The sequence below is a fragment of the Ammospiza nelsoni genome, chromosome 12 (assembly GCF_027579445.1).
Source record: "Ammospiza nelsoni isolate bAmmNel1 chromosome 12, bAmmNel1.pri, whole genome shotgun sequence".
NCBI classification, from domain to species: Eukaryota; Metazoa; Chordata; class Aves; order Passeriformes; family Passerellidae; genus Ammospiza; species Ammospiza nelsoni.
Genome location: NC_080644.1, coordinates 285987 through 311523, shown reverse-complemented (window position 1 = coordinate 311523; position 25537 = coordinate 285987). Strand labels below are relative to the sequence as shown.

At 37.0% G+C, this 25537-nt stretch overlaps 1 long non-coding RNA gene across 1 annotated transcript in view; it reads right to left on the bottom strand.

The window, feature by feature from the left end:
* The window catches only part of LOC132078599 (uncharacterized), a 43207-nt gene that overhangs the window by 8137 nt on the left and 9533 nt on the right, over positions 1 to 25537 (bottom strand). Inside the window, exon 2 of the long non-coding RNA XR_009419278.1 lies at positions 16942 to 17015. This is a non-coding gene — a long non-coding RNA (uncharacterized LOC132078599). The remainder of the gene's footprint in view (positions 1 to 16941; positions 17016 to 25537) is intronic.

Genomic DNA, 25537 nt, shown 5'->3' with positions numbered 1-25537 from the left:
CCAAATTTGTCTTCAAGCAGTGGATGTCCTTGGTCTCCCAGTCTTGTTTGCCATTTCCCTCCCTGCCTCATGCCCTCCAGCATGCAAAGTATTCAAATGCTGAACAGTAAGCAGAAGCTAGTCTGCCTCACTCGACATTTTACATACCTGTCTAGTTGGAAGAGGGGGTTATGCAGTTATTACCTCTGTAAAATAAAAATCTAGGATCTTATATTGGATCAGGGTTAACTCTTGTTTCAATAATAAAAGGTGCTCAGTATAAGCTCTAAGAGACACAAGGCAAAACAGCATTACAGAGGAAAAGCTTTCCCATATTTTTAGCCCTTGTAAGCTCCCAGAGAGTCAGTCAGCTGCAACAGCTCCTATATGACTTGTAAAAGAGCCCTGTCTCTGTTTCTGGACAGCAGTTGCTAAAAGCTAGAACAAACATCAAGGTCTCTGTGAAAAATAGGTTCAAAACTCATAGATGCCTGTGGAAATTTTGATTTCACTCAAGTATTTCTACATCTCAAAGTCAGGCTTTTGCCATTCACTTTGCAATGTAGGTTTTGCAATTTATATCTAGAGATATCTGCATTAGTGAAAGGACTCTAATATGTCCTACAGCTGGAGCCATTGCAGTTCATGTCACTCTGCTTCTTAGTGCCAAGGGGATAGGCATGTAGCCTGAAGACTTCTGATCATTTCAGGAACTTCTGATCATTCAGCTGTACTAGTGCTACAACTTTCAACACCAGAGGCCTCTCCTCCTGCTCCAGGGAAACACAGCTGAACACCCAAGTCACCTACCTTAGTCACAGAAATCACATAAGGTTTTCCAGCTCACACACTCGCTGTGCACATTATTTCATTTTTATCTTACTTGAATACACGAATTGCATATGCATTAGGCCAGCTATGCCAGAAGCATCATCACAGAAACTTATTTAATTTGACAGCCTGCTGAAGTGGAACAGCAATGTTACTCATTACTTCCTAGGCTGAAAGTCTACCAGAGCAGAGACTTCTAATGGAAGCTTTCCTCTCCTCTGTGACCTACCAAGAATAGAATTGCTATTCTCTGTCTCAGTTCTGAGCAACAGATCAGCATGGTGGATTCAAAGTGTATGTAGTCAGGATACAGTAAGGAAACTTTTGATTCTCAGAATATCCAGATAGGAGTAAAAATGTAATTGATAGTCTCCAAGTTCAGTAAAAACCAGCTATGATGGCTGTGTACATTTACTCTCATCCTTATTTACTCTCATTACTTTCTGAGCTACCATGGCCTAATTTCTTATCTACCTCAATTGAAATTCCGGAGTAATTTCAAGACTTGCTTTTCCGCTCCATATGAGCATCAGGACTGAAATAGTAGCAGTAGATTTGCAGAATCCTGACATGCCAAGCAATGAAGTAAGTCCTTTCCCTGCTCCTCATGGAAATGCAGTGGGATTAAAAGGATAATAATTGACCATGTTCTTATTAGGCTAGCAAGAATGAATCTCTGGAATGGGATCGGATCTTGTTGTCAAGGTTTTAGTGAACCTGTACAATACTGCAAAGCTACACGGGCATCTCTGGGAAGAATAATGCAATACAAAACTGTTTTTCAAAACAAAAAAAGCAAACTTTAAAACCAGGATCTGATGCAATTCCAACAGGCTTGATAAAATTTGCCCTGTTACATAAACATCGAGTGGATTGCTCATTTTTAAACAGCTATCATAATCTGAAGAACACATGGTCCATTGCTAGTTAATCCTAAAATTGTTAATACTGTGCAATTCATGCTAAAATTCAAATCTTGATTTGGCTAATGTATTCAGTTACATCATTATCACCCATTTCAGAATGGAAATTGTTTTTTAAAAAGCAATCCTGCTTCACATAAATCTAAACTGAACTTATTATTGCACAGGATTTCAGTCATATCCACTCATTCTCATTTCTAGCTAGATACAGCTAAACAGCTTCCATGCCCTCAATAGTGTTTTGGAATCCACAAAAACATTGAAGCAGCTTGTTAGCATAGTGATATAACATATTCATTATGCGCCAGCTGAAGTATTGCAAAGTTTGGATCTGTTGTCATGAAGATAGATTGATACCACACAGGATTCATTACAATTTTACACCATTCTAGCCTGCATTGTCCCTGCTTTCAAGCTAAAAGTAAAGAGCTATTTCCCCAGCAACTACAGAATGATTCATTTCCATCCTTTCACAGTACACAACATCATTACCTCAGTGCCAAAACAACCTTCTGATGGAAAGCCCTTCTAAATGATAAATCATACATTCAAGAAGTGTAGTTTAGAAAACTACTACATCCCAAAACTGTTCTCTCTTGTATTCCTAATTTGAATATGTCAATGAGGTGAGAAGCTCCTATTTTAGTCACTATTTTACCAGGGTGTACATGTCTGTTATGCAAATACTTTCAATAACAACTCACAGAGAACTTGTACATTCAGTTGCAATCAACTAATCAGGTGTTTGCATTCCCTATTTACATCCACCCACAGCCATGGGGAAGGTACATACAACTTAAAATCATACTTTCATGCATGTATTTGCCAATTTTTTAAAACTGTGCAATCTATCATAATCAAAAAACTTGGCCAAACATACGTACAGCCATACTTAAAAGCAGCACAAGCATTTCTGAATACCAGTTACTGCAATCAAACATTTATGCAGCTGCACACACAATTTAGGCTGTGCAAGTGCTGAACACCATCCTTCTGATTAACTGCGCACTCTGAGATTTCATGAATACACATGTACCCCAGGACAAATTATCAAAATCTAATTAAAAAATTATACATCTCCCACTATTTAAGGCTCTCTGTAAAGTCTACAAATTGTGATAAAATAGAGGTTCATCAACTTTTTCATTAGGGATTATATTATTCAAATGTCTAAAATTAAGTAAACCCATGTAAGTACTTTAGTTATTTGTTTGAATCTTTACTAGTCTCTAACATAAGAACACCATTCCACACATTTGGTTCCCTTGACACCCTGGCAGTCTTTTGAAAAAAGTAATAAAAGCTAGTAGTACCTAGTTCTTACACAGTGTTTTCACTACTAGACCTTAAAGTTCTTCACAAAAGAACTAAGTCTCTTTATAGTCTTTAGTTTTACCAAGAGAAAATCCAATCTACGAATATTTATCCATATTTTGCATGTAAAAGAGGTGCATTAACAATGCAAATTATTATTATTGTAGAGATAACTCAGTTGAAAAATACACCATCTCTGGTTTATTACACTTAGAATTTGTTTCCTGAGGACTGGAAGAAATGGTGAATGTTTGAGTCTTTAAGGACTGCAAAAATGTACCACATGATGCATTCACATTCCCAAGGCTCATGAAAGTCAGTAAAAGTCATACATCCCTTGCCAGATTATCATTTCATAGTGACAGGTAGGAAAACAACATCAGTCTCTCTTGTCTACAGTACAGAAATAATATTTAATCCTCTTCATTGGATTCATTGTTGCAAAATTTCAACACCTTTATAGTTCATAACTGTAACTTCTATACTCAGAGACCCTGAAAGTGAGATTTATTCATTAAACAAGAAATACAATCAAGATACAACAACATTTTTTGAAATGTGACCATATTACCTTCATGGAATAAAAACCAAATGCTTCAAAGAGGACAAGATGTTCAGTAGTTGTCAAGCAGTATTTCAGCTTTTAAGAGAAAAAGCAAATGCACTTTGGGTCCTAGTCTATTTTTACTTATCTGTATGTTTGCCTTGTCTCATTCAAACATATACACGGCTTGAAATACATCTCCATCTGCTGAGAACTACAGCATGTTGAAATGGTGCTGTGCTTTCATAATGATTGAATGAACTAATCCAGACCTCAGCTAAATACTGTCATAATTACACAGGAATGCCTAACTACACGATTCTATAACCACATGTTAGACTGATGCAACTCCTCTGATTTCAGAGAAGACAGTCAATTTTGAAATTTCCCTTGTCTCAGATTAGGCTGAGGGTCACAGTGTATCAACCACGTCAGTTACTCTGATATACTGTACTTTCCTCCACAACAACAATTTTGACAATAGAAAAGCCCTTCATCCACATAACAAATTATTAATTAGTAGAGAGCAAACATGCCTTATAAATAGTGAAAAATACCAGACACACCTGGCTTTCCTCCAGAGCTTACCAGTACCAATGCAGGGGGATGACCAATTCCCACAGAAACATCCTGAGCCTATCTTCCATGAAGTGAACTGTGCAAGTGATGCCCATGACACTACCTGATGTTTGACATCTGTTTTTCTTCTTAAGAACACAAACTATTTTACATCCTTAAAATCCCTTCCTTCTTGGCTTAAGGCCTCAAAAACATGCATACATATGGCTGCCTTATAAGGAAGGCATTTGTTACATATGAAGTCTTTTTCTTCATGAATCCAGTGCAAGGTGTTGAACAGTGATATTCTGTCCACGAATTTCTCATGCAGGTCGTGGCTCCCTACTCATACCATGGTTGCTGTCAAGCGACTTATGTTCCCTACTTTGAGATAACTCTGTAGCTCTGCCATCTCTCCCATGCTCCCTTCCCTTACAGTATCTCCCACTTCTCCTGTCCTCAGAAATTCCCAACCAATCCTATAATGTCCTACCATCATTCACACTGCTGCCCTCTCAGTTTTAGAATAGCAAAGACCAAATTTTCTGTCTTTCCCCCCTTTTGTTGTACTTCCATGTCAATTTATTTTTGCTTGCTCCCTCTTTTCGATTACCCTTTCCTCATCAGCGTCCCAAAATGCAGAAAAGGTCCTATCACACATGAGATGACTTAGGCAGGTAAAAGGCAGCACAGGCTGCCTTTTGGCCCATTGGGGTCAATCACTTCCACTGAGCAGCTGTTCTGTGAGAGATGATGGACACCTCAGCTGCTTGGTGACCACGATGCTAAGTCACAAGAGCCAGTGCCCTCCATGGTCAGATTTGGTTGTACTCTTTTCTGTCAGGCCTCAGGGGCAGCAAAACATGTAGGCTTGCCACTCAATTGTTATGCCAAAGAAATTGTCCTGCAAAGCACATGATGGAAAAGTCTTTCCCAGAGCTTCTCACACAGTAACTAGGTGACATATCAATATTTCTAGGCTTTCACACACGTCTTCTGTGGCGTTCATAATGTTTTTGCATTTCAGCTCCCCTTCTGCCACAATCATATGTGACATGTTATGTTTTATTTTAAAATATGCATGTCTTAACTTTACTTGAGAATTTTAAATAGAATCTTTGCACAGCTACAGAACATATGTTTGCTTCTACTAATTGATATAAACTGCTTTACTTTTTATAGAACTCTGTTCAAAATAATTGGATCTAAAGCAGAAAATAAATTGTTTCCAAGTGGAATGGATGACAACAATGTGCTGATAGATCAGCCCATTACTGACGTGGGATCCCAAGGGAACCTAATGGTATCAGTTCTGCTCTGTGAAAATGTGACTCTAAAAGCATGATGCTTAGTTCCCCTGCCTGCACAAACGGCAATATGTACCTACCTATTCTGAAGGCTTGTCCTCAGATTGTAGCATTTTTGTATAGGTGATGAAAATTATGAATCCACATTCAAAGGGTTAACAAGCTTAAAAAGAGTAAGATTATGCTATGAAGAAACGTTAACACTTAGAAAAATATGGATGAAAATTGAATTGCACAGACAAATATGCTTTACAGACAGTTAAATAACACTGCATGGCATGGCTGGAAAGCACAGGCCACCAAATGCAGCAGCAATACTGAATAAATACATAGCTAGAAGAAGGGAACAAAAGCTTGGTAAATTGTGAAAATCTCCATTTGAAACAGACTACACGTTCTTTTATGCAATGAGTCCTGGTAAACCAAGTACTTATTTAATTATTCCTCCGTTCCTATGCCTGCAGCCTCATCCCATTTTCTAAAGCAGGAGCAGCACTGGCACAGACAGTGGAATCAGACATGCAGGGCTGTGCCACATACCCCTGTGCCTCAATTCCCAGCCAAGCACCTGAATGACCAAAAGGGCCATATGGACTTGCCATAACAAAACAAAACTTCAGGAGAATGGAAGGATATACAAGTAATTGGCAATTTCCAACTAAGCCCCCAAAAGGAAATGAAAAGTACTTCTCCATAACAGATATGTTCTTGAAAATGGGATGATCTTTCCTGGGGTAAAACATACTCTGACAAGGGTCCCTGTAATACTTCTGTGGTGCCACCCAAATCTTGACAAGAGGCCACTGTGCTGTATAGCAGTTGCAGTCATTAATGCTGATAGAGACCCTGTCTCACAGCAGGAGTTATAAGAAACTTTAGAGATGTATGATGTCTTAACAAATGGTTTTTCAGCTTGGGTTCCAGAAGAAATGGTTACAGCACAAGCAGTAACATGGTAAAGAAATGGACTCACAGAAACAAACATTTTACACATCTGTTGGTTTGATACAACTAAAATACCATTATAATCAGAGAGTAGATTTTAAAAAGGAAAAAGCCTGAAAAAATATTCCTGAAAGATGACATAGATTCCTGGAGTATAAAGTACTTTGGTGTGTTGTGTAGTGACAAGTCAGTTTCATCTTCCTTGTAAATCGGTACCATTTACCTTGACTAGAAGAAGAACAGGATCATAACCCTAAGATAAAAAATACATACTAGTAACTAGTATCCACCCACTCCCCAGATTTCAGAGAGCTCAAAATTCAAAAGACATTTTAATTAAAGTCCAAAACAAAACAGAAAAGAGATGGCAACACCAAATCAGTGTACCTGATTTGTTTTCTCCAATGCTCTCATTTTGCTCCCTCCTTACTCAGATGGTACAAATAACAGGATTTGAGAATTTGTTTTACACTCAATATGTACAGCCACTCCAAGCCCAAGGATTAAGCCAGGAGTAGGAATTGTCTGTGCAGAATCTTTCATTACCATGAGAATCGGTCAGTCCCGTTTTTCAGTACAAGAAAACACTGTCAGGCTGAGCAACAGTACAGTACAGAAGTCAGGGACATGTAATGAGCTGAGAAAATTCTGAAAGCAAAGTAAAAGCCAAAAGCATTCCCAAGAATGCTTCAGGAAATTTAATGGACCCAAACATCAAGAAGTTCTGCCACGAGTTTCTGTACAACAGACAGGTGCCTTCTGCTGGTTTCCTGTTTTCATTTGATCCTTGTAAGAGCCATTCAGGGCCTGTAATTGAATGTAAAAAGCAATTCTAAGCACAAAACTTTGACTAAATGAGCAGATGGTGACCTTATCCCTGATTGTTAGTTCACCAGGCCTTATGTGTCTGCCTTTCATATTAAAATTTAATCAAGATGACCATACAGATGTAGAACAAAGTGGTTTCAAGCTACCACAAAGAAAACAAGGAATGTGTCTAAACTGAGCAGCTTTGAATGGCTGAAAACAAAATAGCTTGTGACTTGTTCTTAATAGGCTTGTTCAAATGTCAGAACTTAATAAAAATTCTCTTTAGCAGTTTGTTATATATAACAGTAGCAGTATCACATTCTCTGTTTATAGAAACATACATTTCTTCTTATTCACTCTGGCATTCTTCAAATAATAGCATTAAGATTTGTATTGATACACCCTGCAAATTCTGAAGACAATAAAATTGTCAATCTTTACCTTTTAAGAAATAATCTTTTGACAAAACAATCAAATCAAATTTAAAAGAGAAAAATGGCTACCTGGCCATAAGGTCCACTAGGTCAAGCAGATACAAGGTGAGCTGGAAAGAGCACTACACACCTTACGAGATCAGATCAGTCTGAGTACAGAGAAGTGCAGTCAGTCTACAGCAGAGTTTACTAAAATGCACAATTCTTGGCTGGTCCAGTGCTATGTTACACATAGCACCTCTGCAAAATCTTCATCTAACCGCAACCAAAGTGAAATAAGGGGACAGGTTGCTACGTTGACATTGTGATGGTTGTTAAGTACAGGCCAAGCAAACATATTGCAAAGGACAGTTAATCCTGGTTTGGAACTCAGGGAATGTTCTGATAGTCTCTCAGTGTACTTTTTGGCCCTATTTGTCTGGGAAACCACAAGCTAGAGAGTCACTGGGTCAGTTTATATTCAGTTAATATCTCATGAACCCACTCAAGGTTACTTAAAGTAAAGAGTTTGGGTTTTCTTCCTCCCCTGACTCTAGGGTATTTTTTATGCTTGGTTAATCTAGTTTTTGAACCAGTGTTAGGTACTTGGCTTAAAGAGCTGGGCTTTTCATTTTCCTTTCTTTAATTAAAGGGTCACTCTTGCACAATCCCTAATATGGACATCAAAAAACTATATTTGAATCTTTTTACCAGTATGACAAACCCTCTCTCCACTGGAGAACAGATATTGAAATGTCAAGTAACATAATATTCATACTGCTGCAACACCATGTGCTGATTTGATGCAATAATCTGTGTGTGTAAACAACTTGGTGTTTGGAAAGCATGAGAGTCCCACGATGGTACATATGACCTTTGAACAGGAGAAGGCTTTTATGGTTTCATCCAGAGCCACATAACATTATCCTGAGAATTCCAAACCATCCATTCTTAACCAATGAATCAAATTTTTTCACAGCTGCCCCACACACAGTTTGCACATATTCTTTTTTTTTTTTTGTATTTTGAAATGCCACTTGTACAGAGTCTAAATGTGAGCCAAAAAAAAATAAAAATCCAATAGCCACAAACTACTCTCTAGACTTCTGGATGTAAACGGAATATGTCCACAGACAACACATACAAGTGGCAACCACAGCTGAAGATCTGATCCACAATACCTGAGCTAGGCTCAAATAGGTTTATAATCATGTTTCATGATTTAAAGAGATCTTAATATCTGAAAATTTTTCATGCTTGCTCCGATAGGCAGCTGAAATTTTTCATAAACAAGTATATTTCATTTATTTATTACAAGTGCAATAGGTCAAATACAGAGATTCAATACTCATAGACTGGAGAAATACTCGTGAGTCTAGAAATTTTAAGGTAAGACAGTTTTTTTTTAACTGTCCTTCTGTTAAATGTTGCCTCAGGGAAGTCTAAGAAGGCACAGTTATTAATCCAAGATTAAATTTACCATGGTATGATTTGCATCCTATAATACAATATGATAGAAATGAAATGCTGAAAAGACACAAATATTTAAATGTTAAGAATTTCCAGTTAAAAGGTAGCCTGTAAACCCGCAAAGCCCAGTAAACAATGAGAAAAAGGATTAAGATTGGCAGTGCTCTCAGTGACCTAATTTACATGTGAAAGAGCTCAAATTCTGCTTAATTACATTGCAGACAAAACCCTGAATATCTAGGGTATGGATATTATTTCTCAGAGAAATCTCTACCTTCTTTATCTATTTGCTTAAAACATACTTCATCTCACTTGTATTCACAGATCTGCAGAAAACATCCAGCTAAAATATATCAATAAAAGTGTAACAAATACTGATACAAAAATTGTTTTGGTATGACTATTTTATTAATTTCAAGATCATTTAGCTAAATATTCTGCTTATCTCTTCCTCTGCTGGATGGTCCTGTGAATCCCCTAAGCTTTCTACCTTTAATTCATAATTTACATAGAAATAAAGAGTAATTCATGAAACTTACGCACATTTTGGAAAAAGAAAAATCTTCATTTATGAATTCCTTCCTTTAAACTTCTTTTCATCTCCTTCTTCTGTATCTATTATCACTCAGGTTACAAACAAAGAATCATGCTCTGAGATCACATTCCCATACTCCACATCAGTAAGACTCCCTCCTATCACAGCCTCCAGTAGGATTGTGATTTTCAATGAGGTCTCTGGCATGATTCACTAGACAAGGAGGTTCAAAACTATCTTCTTTCCTCTCCTACAGATCATATGACACTCAACACATGTACACAACCCTTTAATGTGCTTTCTAAAAGCATACTGGAATATTAAATTTTATAGCTCTAGATTTGTAGGAGTTTGTGTGTACTTTGTGTAAGAATCTGTCAAAACTAGGATAGCTGTTGCTCCTCTTCCTTTGGTTATTAATTTCCCTCATGGCATTTTTTCCTACTTTGTTCCAGACTGGTTTGTTTTCTGGATTTCACTTCCAAGGGATGTTCAAGTGGACTCTAGGTACAAAATACAACAAGAATTAAAGTGAACAAAATTTACTTGTTAGCAACCTAAAAAAAACCCTGCTCCTTTATTCATTCAGGGCAAATCCACAACAAACCTCAGCTGAATTTAATAGCTCAGTAAAAAATAATGCAACTCAAATAATATTCACTACTATATGTTTCCTAAAATTATATATGCACATTCAATTTGTTCTTCTGGACTTCTACTGTGAGACAGAAATTCAGTTCTCCTATACCAATTAAAGTTCCCCTATAAGTCCATCTATCGACAGGGCAACAGTTGTTCGCTTCAGCAACAGCTACTCAGAGATTCATGCCCAATCTTCCAGGCTTTTCAAACACACACACATAAATTGAGATTCCTAAACAGATACCCAGGACTCTCACGGGGACGTGGAGTGTTTCCCGATTTCAGCAGGGTTTTATAAGTACTTTGAACATTTAATATACAACTTCACATAGAGACTTAGGATCCTTTGTTGGAAAGTATATAACTTTCTCAGTTAATTTTTAATTACTTGTATGCAGTATCCGCTCTCGGCCAGCATCAGTTAAGTTTCTTCACAGACATTGTTATTTGGATCATTAAATCATCCAAACCTAAAGTTTGTTAAAACTAACCCTGGCAAGCTTCAATAAACAAAACCAAAGGGATTTGAAGTTTGGGCATCTGAGATTTTAAATTTAGGGTCCTTCAAGGACATTGGCATAACCAGAAGATACAAAGGAGATTAAGGTCTGGAGAGCTGGAGTCTCCCTGTCTGAGCAAGAGATAAAGACTAAAGAATGTGGACCAGATTAGCATGAAGAGTGAGAAATCAATAACCAATAGGGGACAGAACACTAACTAATGAAGGCAGTTATGCAACTTAAAACCAATGAACATTAATTTCTTTGTTTGCTAAAAGTGTATAGAGAAGTGAAAAAGTCTTGTACTGGGGTCTGTGTGGAGGCCAGAACTTTGTCATCTACATACACACACCTGTCAGTCAAGAATAAAGTACTGTCTTTCTCCCTAACACTAAAAAGGCAAAGAGTCTTATTTATCCCAAATATTTCAAGGATTTCGGTAACACCTCCATATATCAAAACATATAAATTTGCCTATTTGCCTATCTTTCCCTAGGTGAAAATTGACTGCAAATCATTCAAATATATTAATACAAAGCATGGAGTTTGATGTTTTACATATTTCTGTTCTAATACCTGGTGCAGGATGATAGGACATATGAATATATGTTTACCTTCAACCTACATATGCACCCTCAACCCACATATGAACAGGAAGAACTTCTGGGACTGCAAATTATTTGAAGTGCTTTTTAACCTTTCTTGGTATTGACATAGTTTCCTTTGGGAGTGGAACAGACCCTGTCATAAGTTATATTTTCTATTCAGTACAGTAGATCTCATCTAGTCTGGCAAAGGTTCTTCTCTGGCAATTAATTTCATGTTTTATTCATCCCAGAATTCTTTTAAGCTCCAAATCAAAATGCCACTTTGTGCATTGCAAACCACATTACGAACAGCCAGTATCACAAATAAAAGTGCTTTTTGCATAGCAATCAGATTGCCTCTTTTCAGAGAAAATTAATCTAGCTCTGTATTTATCTCACTAATTGCACTCATAGCATCACAAATTATCACTCACCTCCCATTTACATTATTCAAACCTCAATCTCCCTAAGTTACTAAACCAAAAGTGAGCCATACGTCTCCTCCTGAGACCCAGAAAACACGTAATTTGAACTGTTGATTTATATGAACTAGATTTATCAGGAAAAACGTTTAGATACCATAATCGATAAGAGAATAATCACCTGAGAGCACGTGTGTGCTGTAAATGCACTGCTTAGGAGAAAAGAGGACAGCTGATCCAGCACATTGCTAAATTTCTGCCTCTCTGAAAATTATAAACATGAAGAGCCAGTGTCTTACCTGAGTTCAGTTAAATTCAAGAGATGATGTAACATCTGAATGGAAAGCACTGAGCACTTTCACAACTTCTCCCCCAGATGCCCTCAAGGCTCTAATAAGTTTATGGGTAAGGTTAGTCAGTTTCATTGTTCTGCTCCACAAATGAAAACCAAAAATCTTTCATGAAGAGTTACATAAATGTGTGTCCCAACTAGCAGGGAAAATGCATTGCACTAAGAGTTACAATTCAGGGGCCAGAATCTTCTGTTCTTATCTAGGCGCAGCTCCCGCTGATGTCAATGGGTTCTTCTGCTTGAAGCTGTACTGGGTAAACACCGAGAGACGGAACCGCCAGTTGAAACGCTGGAGCTTAGATAGTAGTGGGGATCAAGGTGGCAACTGACTCTATAATAACCAACAGACAAGCTACAGTGGAAAAGATAAATTTTCTCTAGGGTAGAAGCTGCTGTACAAGACTGCTAATTTAAAGGTAAATACTCTCACTGCAGTTTGATTATTCTTGTATGAACTACTGAATTTTTGTGGTCATTAATCTACCAAATTCCAGGTTTTCCTTCTCAAAAATTTTTTAGAAAATTCTTGTAAATAATGAATGATGGACTGTACTATGTAAACATTATTTAGTCTAGCTTTGAGAAAATGATCTAAACTAATCACCAGACAGAAGATGTTCCTCTTCTTTCCTTAACAATGATCATGTATATTTCATCGATATAACATATGGACCAGATTAAGACTGTATTCAAAAAGAACAAAATGGCAACAAAAAAGGTTTGTCACTTTACTTCTATTGCCCTACTTAATTTTATTTATTGTATTTATTTGACATCCTAATAGACAAATGCCTTTATTTGTTAATTCTACTCATTTATCCTGAGTAATATAAATTTTTTTGTGGTATTGTGAGGAGGAGACATGTACTCTATGGGCCACAAAAGCACCTCCATGTTGTAGCATCTCCACCTCTTGGCTTGAAATTTGTTGGCGGCGAGCATGATCAGAACTACACTGGAAGTCTGCATGCAAGCAGTTCTGGCATTGCACTGTAGCTACAAGAAAACCAGCCAGGCTGAAGGCTTGAATTATGATCTTGGCCCTTCCCCTCCTGCTTTCCATGGCCAACTTTTTCTGAATGTCCTTTCCAAAACCTGGCGTCATAACAGATGTAAAAGAGTGGAAAGAATGATGTTCAGAATCTCTTGAATGCACTACTTTGGTTGATCACATCCACAGTGAGCAAGCAGCCATTAAGTTTATCCTTGAGGTTCTCAAGAAGAGAAATACCCTCATATCTCCTTTTTTTTTTCTTCTCTTTTCCTTTCTTCCTTTCTTTCTCTCTTCTTTTTAGCAAGTTAAGGTGCATTTTGTATTTATTTTTGGTTTTGTAGGGAGATGGATTATGAGAAATCATAATTAGGGGTGGTCTTTTTGCTGGTTCAACTCAGCCTGAGCCTTTGCATTTCAGCACTAGGAAGCATTATTAATCGAGAGCCAAATATATACGATTTCTCTGAAATGAAGAACCCACCCCCTTTAAAGAGAGGTTCTGTGAAAAGAAACTTTGTTAAATAGCTCCACAGAAACACTTCTACAGTTAGTAAAAGACTTTTGTACAATTAGCCCACTCACCTTCAGAAGATTTAGATTTTGCTGGCAAATATATACTTTCTTCACTTTCCTACACATACAAGAGAAGGGCACAGGAGGATTTCATCTTGCAATCAAATATGCAGGGATTTTATCCGTAATGAACTATGTATGGCATGAATAAAACATTTGTAATTTTCTGCAAACAGACCTTCATATTTATGAAGTTGTTGGTTATGCATAACTCTATTTGTAAGTATGTTACAGCCTGACAGGGTTTGTAAAACTATTGTTTTTCAATTGATTTTGTCTACTTTGTGACATAGATGGTCAGTTATTGTTTCCTCCAAGGTGGAAATAAATATTTAGTCTTTTTCCTAACTGCCTGTATATATGCAGTTTTTCCCAGGATTTGAGACAAACAAAGGTCTATTTACATGAAAGTGTAATGAAATACAAAAAGGAAAAACTATCCAAGTGCAGTTGAACTGAATGCATTTGAGTAACTACCCTTGAATGCAGTTTCACAGTGTTTACTTAGCTTCATCCTTTAACTTATGTGGCTTTTCTACCCTAAGAAATACCAAGAAGCGTTATGTTCCTGCAGTATAATACAAGGGTCACCAGTTTTGCTCTCATGTAGGAATGATCACCTCCTCCTCTTAACTCATACTTCATAACCTTTTCAGACACTGTAACTCACTATAACTCTAAAAGAAGAATGACAATAAGAAGGATAAATGCTTCTGCTAGCAGTAATTTGAAGTGAAGCCTGTACTTGAACACTTGTATGTGTAGAATCTTCAAGCAAGTCCTCTGAAACAGACTTCCCGGACAACACTGGTCATTTTTTTTCCACCAATAAGTGTGTACACACTAACACCATCAGGATGTTCCATCTAAAAATTATGCTTTTGGCTTGAGCTGTCCCTTCAGGATAAAAATATTAGCTGCCTATTGTTTATGTATCTACTTGACAATTGTACCAATGATGATGGAATTCTGCCAATCAAAGTGTTGTGTTTCATGCAAATAGTTGCTTTGAAGTGCTCCACGTTTCCTGAATGAACAAATAAAAAGTTTGTGTAAAATATTCAGGGAAAATGTCCAATAACCCATCAGCATGTAATTGCAGTTTGCCTTTAGGTTCACACAGTCTATCAACAAATCTTGTTTTAAATGTACCGAGGCTCTTCCATTTTAAGTGGCTTTCCTGGCAGAAACAGTATTGATAAATCAGTTTCTCTTGCAGTATTTAACATTAACTCTTAATAAAAATTCAATTAAAATATGAAGTAAATCTCAACCATTTAGAAGCCGGAATTGGAGTAAGATTAGGCTTCTGTTCTCTACAGCTCCTGTAAGAGATAATGGCAGGACTATCTCTCTCTTTTGACTATGTAGGAATCAAAGAGAGACTAGTCTCCCAACGTGGGGTTTTAAATCACATGTGCAAGGTTAAGCTGTGTGAGAACAATCATATTACGCATTCGCTTTCCCTCTCACTAAATTAACTGGATAAGACATCTCCTTTCTATGTTCTGTCACCTTCATGCACCAATAGCATGAGTCAGATCAGCAGTCATAAATCACCCTTTACTCTATTTCCTTAGGATCTCAGTGTCTCATTATGTAGCCACAGGATGAATATAATGACACTTGCTGCCATTAAGGTGCCATTCTTTCAAAGAGGTTTGAGAAAAGTGCTGGATAACGTTATGACCAAAAGATAACTGCATAGACATGGAATATTATTATGAGGATTACAGTCTTCCTTACCTAAATTTGTAGCTCAGCACAAACTGAGGGGAGAACAGTATCTGATTATCTTTTGAGGCCGTTTCTCTTCCACTAAAATGTCAGGAACCGGGCAAACCTAAAGTCCCTAGTGTACATCAGTTACAAAGTGATCAAAGTTAATGACAGCAAGCCAAGTCAGTTTGTATCTATATATTAATTTTTAAAAGAGCTCATCTACTTATATCAGCAGAAATAACTTCTATGATTTGTTTTCTCATATTTAACTTCAAGACCCGGTCCCACTGTTTACTTGGAACTGAGATGCCATAGATTGCTAGAACTGATAGAGTACGATCTGTGTTTTCTTTGTCTCTTTGTAGTTATGAGAGTAAGACAAGCTGATACCAGCTGCAGAAGTAAAGGCCCCTCTAGGTCAGTGTGAAGAATACTTATGTATCATTTACTTCCTGGGAAGGGTGAACACATCACACGAAAATAAAACAAACTGGCTGGTGAATTTCAAATGCCACTGTTTTGGTGACTAAACTGGTTACAAGAACAGTTTTCTTTTTGTATTTAAATGTCAACTGATTCTGTTCCTTCTCCTCTATTTTCTGATAATTTGTTCTGTATTAAATAACAAAAACTTTGGTAGTTGGGTAAGTGCCTCGGCAATGCCCTAGCCCCCTCAAAAATTATCTTTGGACAGCAGATAGTGACACAGACATTATTTTGGTCAGAAGAAAAAACAAAAGAGCAGCTAATAAAATAAGCAGTCACTAACAGCAGTAGTGTCCATTCCTGTGACTGCAGCAGGAATCAGGATAAATCATATTGGAATAAACCATATTCAGTAGATTTATAAACCTAGTAATCTACTAGACTGCTAAGCACTACTAGGTGAGTGGAATACGAAACTGCATAAAGTTTCATTTGACATCACATATGTAATGTACTGACCTATTTTCCTCTGGTAAGGAAAAGGTAAATTTAAAGGTAAGATCTCTTCTTCTTTTATTACTTGAGTTCCAGCTAACTTAAAAAGCCACATCACTTCAAAAGGATATATTCAGCCCTGTATCACTTGTAAATAAATCACGGTCTCCAGATAAAAAGCAGAAAAGGGAAAAAATTTCTCCCTTTCCCAGTCACTATGAGCCTCAAACAGTTTTCAGATGTGTCATATGGCCAAATTGCAGTTGCTTGCAGAAACAGTGGTTTGTAAAGATCCACGAAAATAGACATGTGCAAAGGGATGGAAATATGGCAGGAAAATATTTCATAGTTAATGTCTATGCAAACCTAGTCAATGGTCCTCCAAACAAGAGGAGAAGCAGAAGGAACAGAAGGAACATCACATGGTTTACAACCATCATATGGTTTAATAATGCCTGCCCACTCAATAAATTGAAGTGACTCCAATGTTAGAGACAACAAATGAAGTAGCTGTAGAGAATTACCAGTTTATCATTACTTAAAACATTAATACAAGTACTTATTCATACAAGTATTCTTACAGTACTTTGAACTCTTACCAAAATCCTAGTAGAAATACAAGCAGCCATCATGGCATCCCGGAATCTTCACTGAAGGATCAAAGAATCCTCTGCTGAAAAGGCAAGCAAGAAAAATGGTCTATAGTCAGTTCTGTCTCATTTGCTTCAAATATTCTGTCTGCAATTCCCCTTCTCTGGAAGGCAAAGTAGGAGGAATCTTCTCCCTGATGCTAGTGTGAATTTAGCTTGTGCTTTTGTGTCTCCATGGAGACAATGTAAACACATCTGTTTTCTTTTTATGCTTCTGATGGAAGCATTCGACACAGAATTCATCATTGCACTGAACAAAAACATTATCTCAAGGCAGAAATGGAGAACATTCCTTACACAATGAAAAAAGAAACCTGTTTTAGTTCATTTTCATCAATGATCAGTGTCACTAGAAGAACAGAGGAGTTTACAGCCATATCTTAAAGCTTAGGGTTTGCGTATCTTGATACTTGAATAATAAAATAACGTTAATAAAACATTGATGTTAAGTTCATGTTACAATGGGAGAAAAAGAAATATAAATGCAGGATACTCATTGACATCTGGAGAAATTCAACATTCTACAATTCTGAAATGTCAACATTATAATGCTGCCACATCTATTATATATTGTTGCCTTTCATGTAGTCTCTAAAAATTAAAAGATAAATTAAAAAGTAATTCCCAAGGCCTGACAACAAAACTACATAATCTGTAACTTTACGTTTCCCCTAACATCTATGCACTGCCAGTTGAAAGAGGAAAAGACATTGACTGCATTGCAGTGGTGTCAGTTTTGTTCCTTTTGTTAAAGATGTTCTGAGAACTGGCACAGGAAAACAAAAGTTTAAGCAGAGCTCATTGTTGCAATAGCTGAATGTCTATTCAGTGCCGGAGGCACGTTAAACTGGTTTTTTACCAGTCAACGTTAAGGGCAACAGGCAGAGTGAAGTATCATGTTTGCAGCGTGCTATACCCTCAGTGCTGTTTTCTAGTAGTTAATACCCTCCTGGCTCTGAGTTCTGGCAGCTTCTAAACTCAGCAACAGCAGGATGTGAATGCAGAAAACTCAGCCTCATGCTATGCCTGAGCTGAAATATCTTCACGGGATCTGGAACCTGTGGAAACCCAGCAGTTCATCACAGAGCTTAGGCCCAAAGGTTTAGAAGTGGTTCCATGGCATGGAGTATATTTACACTGCACCCCAACATGTTCTGTGGCAGCCAAACTATCCAAATTTTTCCATACCTGGGGGGGATCCTGTTCTTCAGCAGGTAAGACATTAACTCTGTACAGATCTATGTGCCAAACTCAATTATATTTTGTTACAGGCTGATCCAAAAGCTGCCGAGCTATTGATCTCTTCTTATGTTGCATTACTAGTACCCAGTACTTGTTCAATTACCATTGAATGGACTGGAGGACAGAAGGTGGATGACACAAAATTACCTCCAACATCGATGGGGTGAAATGAACTGCAGCATACTGATTATGGGTTTGATGGCTCAGGCCCCTACTGCCCCATAACAATATGGTAAGAGCAAATTACCACATGCAGCACAATAACAAACATGCTCATTAGCAGAGGTTGTTGTTTTGCCCGGGAAGACAGTCCCTTCAAAAGCAGGATTCTTCATGCTGGAAAACAGTCACAGCAGCTTTTTCAGATTTCCAAATTAGTATATGTATTTGTCATATTAGGCTTCTGCATCTGCTTAAATGTTGTGAACATTTATGACTATTAATTATTATTTGCTCTAGAAGAGCTGTAAATCAGTTACTTAGGAACCTGTCATCATATTTATATTGTCTAAAGAAAAATCCAAATCACAACAGAATATGAAAATAAGCTAAAATTTAGCTGCAATCACTATCTATAAATATATAAACAGTGCACACATAACTTTTACATAATATGAGGCAAAATTTTTTCCTACTGGTTACAATTTGAACTAAAAAATAAAAAAGAGCTGAAAGATATTTTGTGATCACATTCCATTAACAGTTAGGCAAAGCACAGATCAGATGGGCCAGGGTTGGACTCAGCTCAAAGGAGCCACCAGCTTTAGGAGTCGCTGAATTCAGCATGCTTAGAATTACAGAGAATGACCCCCTAAAATCAGCAATAAAAATAAATTACCCCTAACTAAATTACACACTGATGAATAATAAAGGCTCATTTGACAAATATTTGACATTGGAGCTTTCCTTCCTATACACCTTCTTCCAATATTATTAAGATGATAAATTCAGTGTTTTATGAATGCAAACAGTCTTTTCTCCATATTCAGTTAATTTTACCTCTAAACAATGATGATGTCTCTTCATTGATTCACATTACATAATCTGGATCATTCATATACTCCAGCCAGCAATACTTACAATTTAATTTCTTTCTTCACAGTTTGAGGAGAATAGAACAAATATAAATTGGCAGTACAAGTGTAGTAAGAGGTCCTTTAAAATCTTGTCTGACTTCGCCTCCTCTGTAGATATGATGTATTAAAAAGATGTGCTGCCAAAAGGCTCAGCTGTAGCCAGCTGTTGCCTTCATTACCATTCTAAGATCCTAGAGGTTGGTCCACGAACACAAGTCCTTCTCGGTTTTAACCTTTCTCACTGAAGAAAGCCCGTTATGTAGTCTGTTAGTCAATGGATGCAAAAAAAAATTAGCAGTGCCTTAAGTAAGTCACAGTCTTAGAAAGTTAACACTAAATAATGTTATTTTAGTGCACTGAAGGAAATTACTTGTATTATGAACACACTTGTAATTGTCTAACACCTAAATGCAAAGTCCTCAAATATGGAGAGTGGTGAGGGAAACAAAGTCAGCCCCCAAATAGAAATAAATGTCCCTACACAATGTAGATGGCTTTTTGAATTTAAATTACTTTTGGTGTAAACTTGCTCACTCCTTTTCTATAATTTTTTTTAATTAAAACTTGCACGCATTAAATTTTAACCTTATCAGAGAAGCCTGAAAACACTTCCAAAGCCTCTATGCAGCTGACACATAACAATCAAACGCCTCGAATTTTACACATTGCTTCATGAGAAGTATCTCCCTATAGATTCTACATAATTTTTTCCATTTTCAAGCAAATGGAATAATGTGGGCCATGTAAGTTAAAATAAGGGTTTATTTCCTCTCTCACATATATTATCCTTCAATGATTATTTCGACTTATGCGCAACCAAAACCAATGTATAGAATATGAATGAAGCCCAGTTGAAGTTAATGACTGCCTTCTCTTTCTTGAGGCCAAGGTTCCAGCTCAGTGGTCATCAATCCCCAGGAAATGCCCGGTTCCTGCCATCGTTATTGCGCAATTGAAAGGATAGCAACCAACACAGTAGAAAACATGTAACCCTCTACTGAGAATGTGTAAAGTACAGGCTCACACTGAGGAACTCTTTTCTTCCACACCCTCAGATCAGGAGTTGAGAACAACCTGGGAGGGGAAATAAATCTGAGGATAAAAAAGAGGTTCAATTGCAAACCAGCAGGTCATAAATAAAGTCCCCCCACAAACACCAACTGGTTTTGTTTTTCTCTCTTTCTTTCCTTTTTTTTCCTCTTTTCCTCTTCTTTCTTTCTTTCTTTCTTTCTTTCTTTCTTTCTTTCTTTCTTTCTTTCTTTCTTTCTTTCTTTCTTTCTTTCTTTCTTTCTTTCTTTCTTTCTTTCTTTCTTTCTTTCTTTCTTTCTTTCTTTCTTTCTTTCTTTCTTTCTTTCTTTCTTTCTTTCTTTCTTTCTTTCTTTCTTTCTTTCTTTCTTTCTTTCTTTCTTTCTTTCTTTCTTTTCCTGTCTTCCTGCCTTTCCTTCCTTCCTTCCTTCCTTCCTGCCTTCCTGCCTTTCCTTCCTTTCCTTCCTTTTTATCATTATTCACCCGGACGTGAATCCTAATTAAAATTTTACACAGTGTGTGTTTTAATTAGCCGTGGCCGGAGTGGTGAAAGCTATCAATATTTAGCAGGATAATTGTACAAAATCACTTTTCAAAAATGAACAGCAGGCATGAATCCACTCAGCAGCAGGGGGTTATTCAGCCACACACTGTGCAAGATGGGGTGCCTCAGATAATGTGTGAGAGATAATAATGCACACAGGGAGGGACACATGCTGCTATATTTTGTGCTTCATTGGTTTTCTGCAAACAGCATTTGGCTCTTGTTGCACTCAGAACATCAGGGTTCACACAACCTTTAAGCTGGTTATTTTTTATCTTTATGTTGTTGATTTATTTTAACTTAAATATGAGTTTAATAACAATACTCACAAACCACTGAGACACAGCTCCATGTAAGATCTTGTTTGTATACTCTATACTTTGTAGAAGCTAACAATGAACAATGAACAAGGTCAAGAACAGAGGTCTTCTTCCTTCCTTCCCTTTTATTAATCAAAAAGAGAAGAAAAAAAACTTTGTCCACCCTAGCAGAATACAAAACAATTAATTTCTGTTTTGCAAATCCGTGGTGTAAATGTACTCACCTGTATTTTAAAATAGATTTGTAACAGTTCACTTGTCACATAATCTTTCTCTCCTTTCTTTTGCAAAAGGACCAGGAAAGGGAATTTGCAGCATTTTGTGCTTGCTATTTACTTTTTGCACATTAAAAAAAACCCCAAAACCAGAAAACGCCTGTAAATGTTTCCTATGTGGACCAAGGAAATATTCAGTAACATTACACAGAATGGGGTTCCCAGGCAGTTACTCACAACCAAGCAGTCTGTGGAACAAAGGCCAGGGTTAATGTTGGTGCTTCTGGGGGCACAGCACTGCAGTTGGGTATGAGCAACTCCCTCATATTTACAGATGGACATGGCTTCAAGAGTGCTATCAAGTCCCCAGGTTCCCATATATTTTACTGTTGGATTAATTAAGGCACAGAGAAGAAGTTAAAACAAAATCAAAGTCAACAGAAAATTCCTAAGTGACTTCTTGATGACCTCAGGCCTGTACAAGTCATCAGTCCTCATTCCTTTCCCAGCAGTAAATTATTCCTCATGGGGTAAAATGTTAACATTAAGCTATTGTGTTCCTGGCAGGGGTGGTATCCTTTATGTAACCTCCTCGGATTGCCTATCTGCATCAAAAGCGCTGTGTGCATCACTGAAGTCCTTAAAGAACAAGAATCCAAGCAGGTCTAGACCTAAATGTCATATTGCCCTTCAGCCTGCAGGTGAGTGAGAGCATGCTTCCTCAGTACAAGTTTTACAGTAAGTCATTTAACACTTACCCTTCACATCAAAATCAATATTGATTTAGGGCTGGGACACAAAGATGAAAACAAATGAAAACATGTTTCAAGCATCTCCAGAGAGGAAGAATCTTCTTGGATTGTGTTTACTTCCTTAATAACAGTTATCAAAATATAAAGTCACCGAGGAAAAACATTAAACTCTTGTATGAAGTGAGTTCAAAACAAGAATGTGAAAGTGCAGTATTTGACCAGGTGAAAATATTTTTTAACACTTAATAACAGCTTCTTCAGTTTCTAAAGACCACAAAGAAAAAACTTTATGAACAAATGCACCTAAAACTGAGCAAGTTGTGACAGCATTAATTTGTAATGTATTTTTAGTACCTCCTGAAAAATTTATGTTTGTACATTGGTCCAGAATTTTCATGCCAAATATCTGAAGAAATAAGAACTTCACAGACATGTTTAGACTGTGAATCTCCAGGAAGGATAAGTAAGATGCAGAATGCTTGCTTTACAATTACTTTGATTATAATGCTTACAGCTATTCTCTTGCAAAGGAGCTGCAAACTTAGTAAGTATGTGCATTTGTAAATTTAAAATTTAAGAATAACTTTTTTGCTTTCAAATTAATTTTGAGCTTTCCTCATTAACTCTCTTCTCTGAAAGCTTTGCTATGATCTATGCAAGAACAAGATCAGAACTACAGTGCCTGCTCCAAGAAATTTATATGTATTAATGTTAGGCTGTCTGTGTAGTACACTAAGTTAGGAAAACTACATAAAATTTTGTTATTTCAGCCATAGCAGGTGAAACTCACTCTAAAATACTTGAATGACACCAGCCTTCTAGGTAGAGTTGAGTTTTACCCACTTAGATGTATCCTGCAATTTGCAGCACTGTAGGCTTCTTTTTTATTTCAAAGTGATTTTAGCCCCTGAAACCCCCTAGATGATTGATTAAAGCTATTTGCTTTACGAAGCAAAATGCTGTGGAGAGGTAGCTGAGGAACTTCTTTAGAACGCACTCAACAAAGACCAGATTATGTGTAGCAATTCCAATACAGTGAAGATTCAGTGCTTAACTGAAACAAGTGTGGAAAGAGGGTGTAGGATGGAGATGACAGCAGGAAAGAACCCTGTAAGTATTCTGTTCCTCCTTCTTCATAAACACCCTAAAATCTGATTGCATAAAGATTATAGGTGGGCCAATGAAATTTTCCTTCCCCTGTATTTACCAGATAACACACAGAACACACTTACACTAGATTTGTCCAAAACAGCAGAGAGCACACCTGTCACACATGATCTGCCATGTCCTATTGGCAAATGGTGTCACTTTTAACATCACAGTATCATTACTTTTAAAATAACTGCAGTGTCAGGATACAAATATTAGTCCCAGATGAAAAAATCTCTAGAACCAAGAACCTGCACCTTTGTTTCCAGAATACTTTCTTGATTGGGCATTGCTTTTTACCTCACAGTAACTGTTCACTTCAACAAGAAACATGGCAGGTGTAAAGGCATCAAGAGAAGACAGTAAGTAAGAACTGGCTATTTCAGAATTCTGAGAGAGGCTGATCACAGGCAATAGGGGATCTGAATTAAATCACTCTGCTATACCATTTCGGCCTAAATATATATGAGCTGCCATTCGACCAACAGAATTTACCTCTTAAAATAGCCTCTCAGATGAAAACATTTAGAATCCCCATTGAATTTACAGCTGAGTCAGGAGTGTGTTCATTCTTATTGTTTCTGTCATAAGGTACCTTACATTTGAAAAGTGCTGTTGAAATGCTTCTAGGGGGCTAGAAATAAGGACTTGATTTTTTTGTTTGCTCAGCTTTGTGGGGTTTTTATTTTGTTCTTTTTCCCTCTGTTAACCAGCATATCCCAATTTTGTCCTGCAATCCCTTCTGCTATTTTACAAGTATAGTTTTATTTTAAATGAAACTTGTTATTTGTCTCTTTGAGGACAATTAATTTTTTTCTTGTTTAACCTGCTTAAATAAGCTATTGATTTTATTTTCAAGGTAATTTAAGGTGGGAATACAGTTCTTATTTGGTAACTACAAGCCTAATGCTCTTTGAGTAAATAAATGTTATGGTTTCAATTTGTTATTTTTACCACCAAAATCAATAAAACAGCAACTACTACTCATCTGGTTGGGTTTGGAGGCTATTTGCTGTATGGAGCAATAAGTGCCACCCAAGACTAAGTAATTACAAGAGATGGGACATGAGACAATGGTACAAGAAGGTTGTCATTAAAATGGAGTGTAAAGCAGGCGACAATGGGATAGCTGCAAAAAGAAATTAAATACTATAAATTCTTGGAGGCCATACTTTTATTTTGTGAGATTCATTTCTCCTACAGATGCTATCTGAGGATGTCCACCTGAATGCCATGGTAATATTCCATAAGTTGCTGGATTGTTCAGGAAACAGAAAGAGTTTGCCCCAATTGTCTTTTCACCAGAAGCTGGTCATAAAAAATGGTGGAGGCAGACAGAGATAACCATCACTATGCACATTTTTAACCTCCATCTTTTCTACAAGTTTAGACGCCCAAGCTGTTCACATTTTCCTAGTAAGTACTCCTCATAACCATGTCTGCTTGTAAAGTACATTTTCAACATGTATTACTGATTCTAGGATCAATCTCTTAGACAGGTTTTACAAGCTGTGAAATGAAAACTAACATCACCCCTACCCACCCCCCTCAACTTTCATTTTGAAAAGGAGTAGCTCCTCTTTAGTCCATCTTTAACAACATGTTGCTCAGTTTTTCAAGGGAAAACAGTGTAATCCTGTATTTCTTGACATGAAAGTTTGGACCAAAACAAATTCCCTCAGTAAGCATTTTCAAATGCTATACTCATACTGAAACATGATGATACAAAGATATCTACATTCGTCAAATCAGACTTTGCCATAATCCACTGCCCAAACCCCATTTTAGGCATATAGATCTATGTGACATTGTTTCACAAGATCTACTACCTTACCTAAACCAAAGCCATTAGGAGTCACAGCTGCATCTTCTTCAACGGTTCCTACTCCAAATGTTTACAGTAATTTTGTAAATTACATCAGTATTAAAGGAGTGATTTTTAACACACACACACATACATACATACAAATATTGCATATATTCACACATTCTGAACTAACACTTTCCAATTAAAGTGTAGCTGTTTTATCTGAAAACTGTAAATCCAAATCAGTTTACAGTAAATCTGAAATAATTAAATATTCTGCCTTAATTTTGCAGCTGGTATGCTAAAAAAGGAGTCAAAGTAACTAGTGATCTACTCTGAAAAAAACCCCATGAAATCTGATCTAAAGTTATTGTCATGAACCATCATCACAAGAAACATCGCCAAACAGTGTAG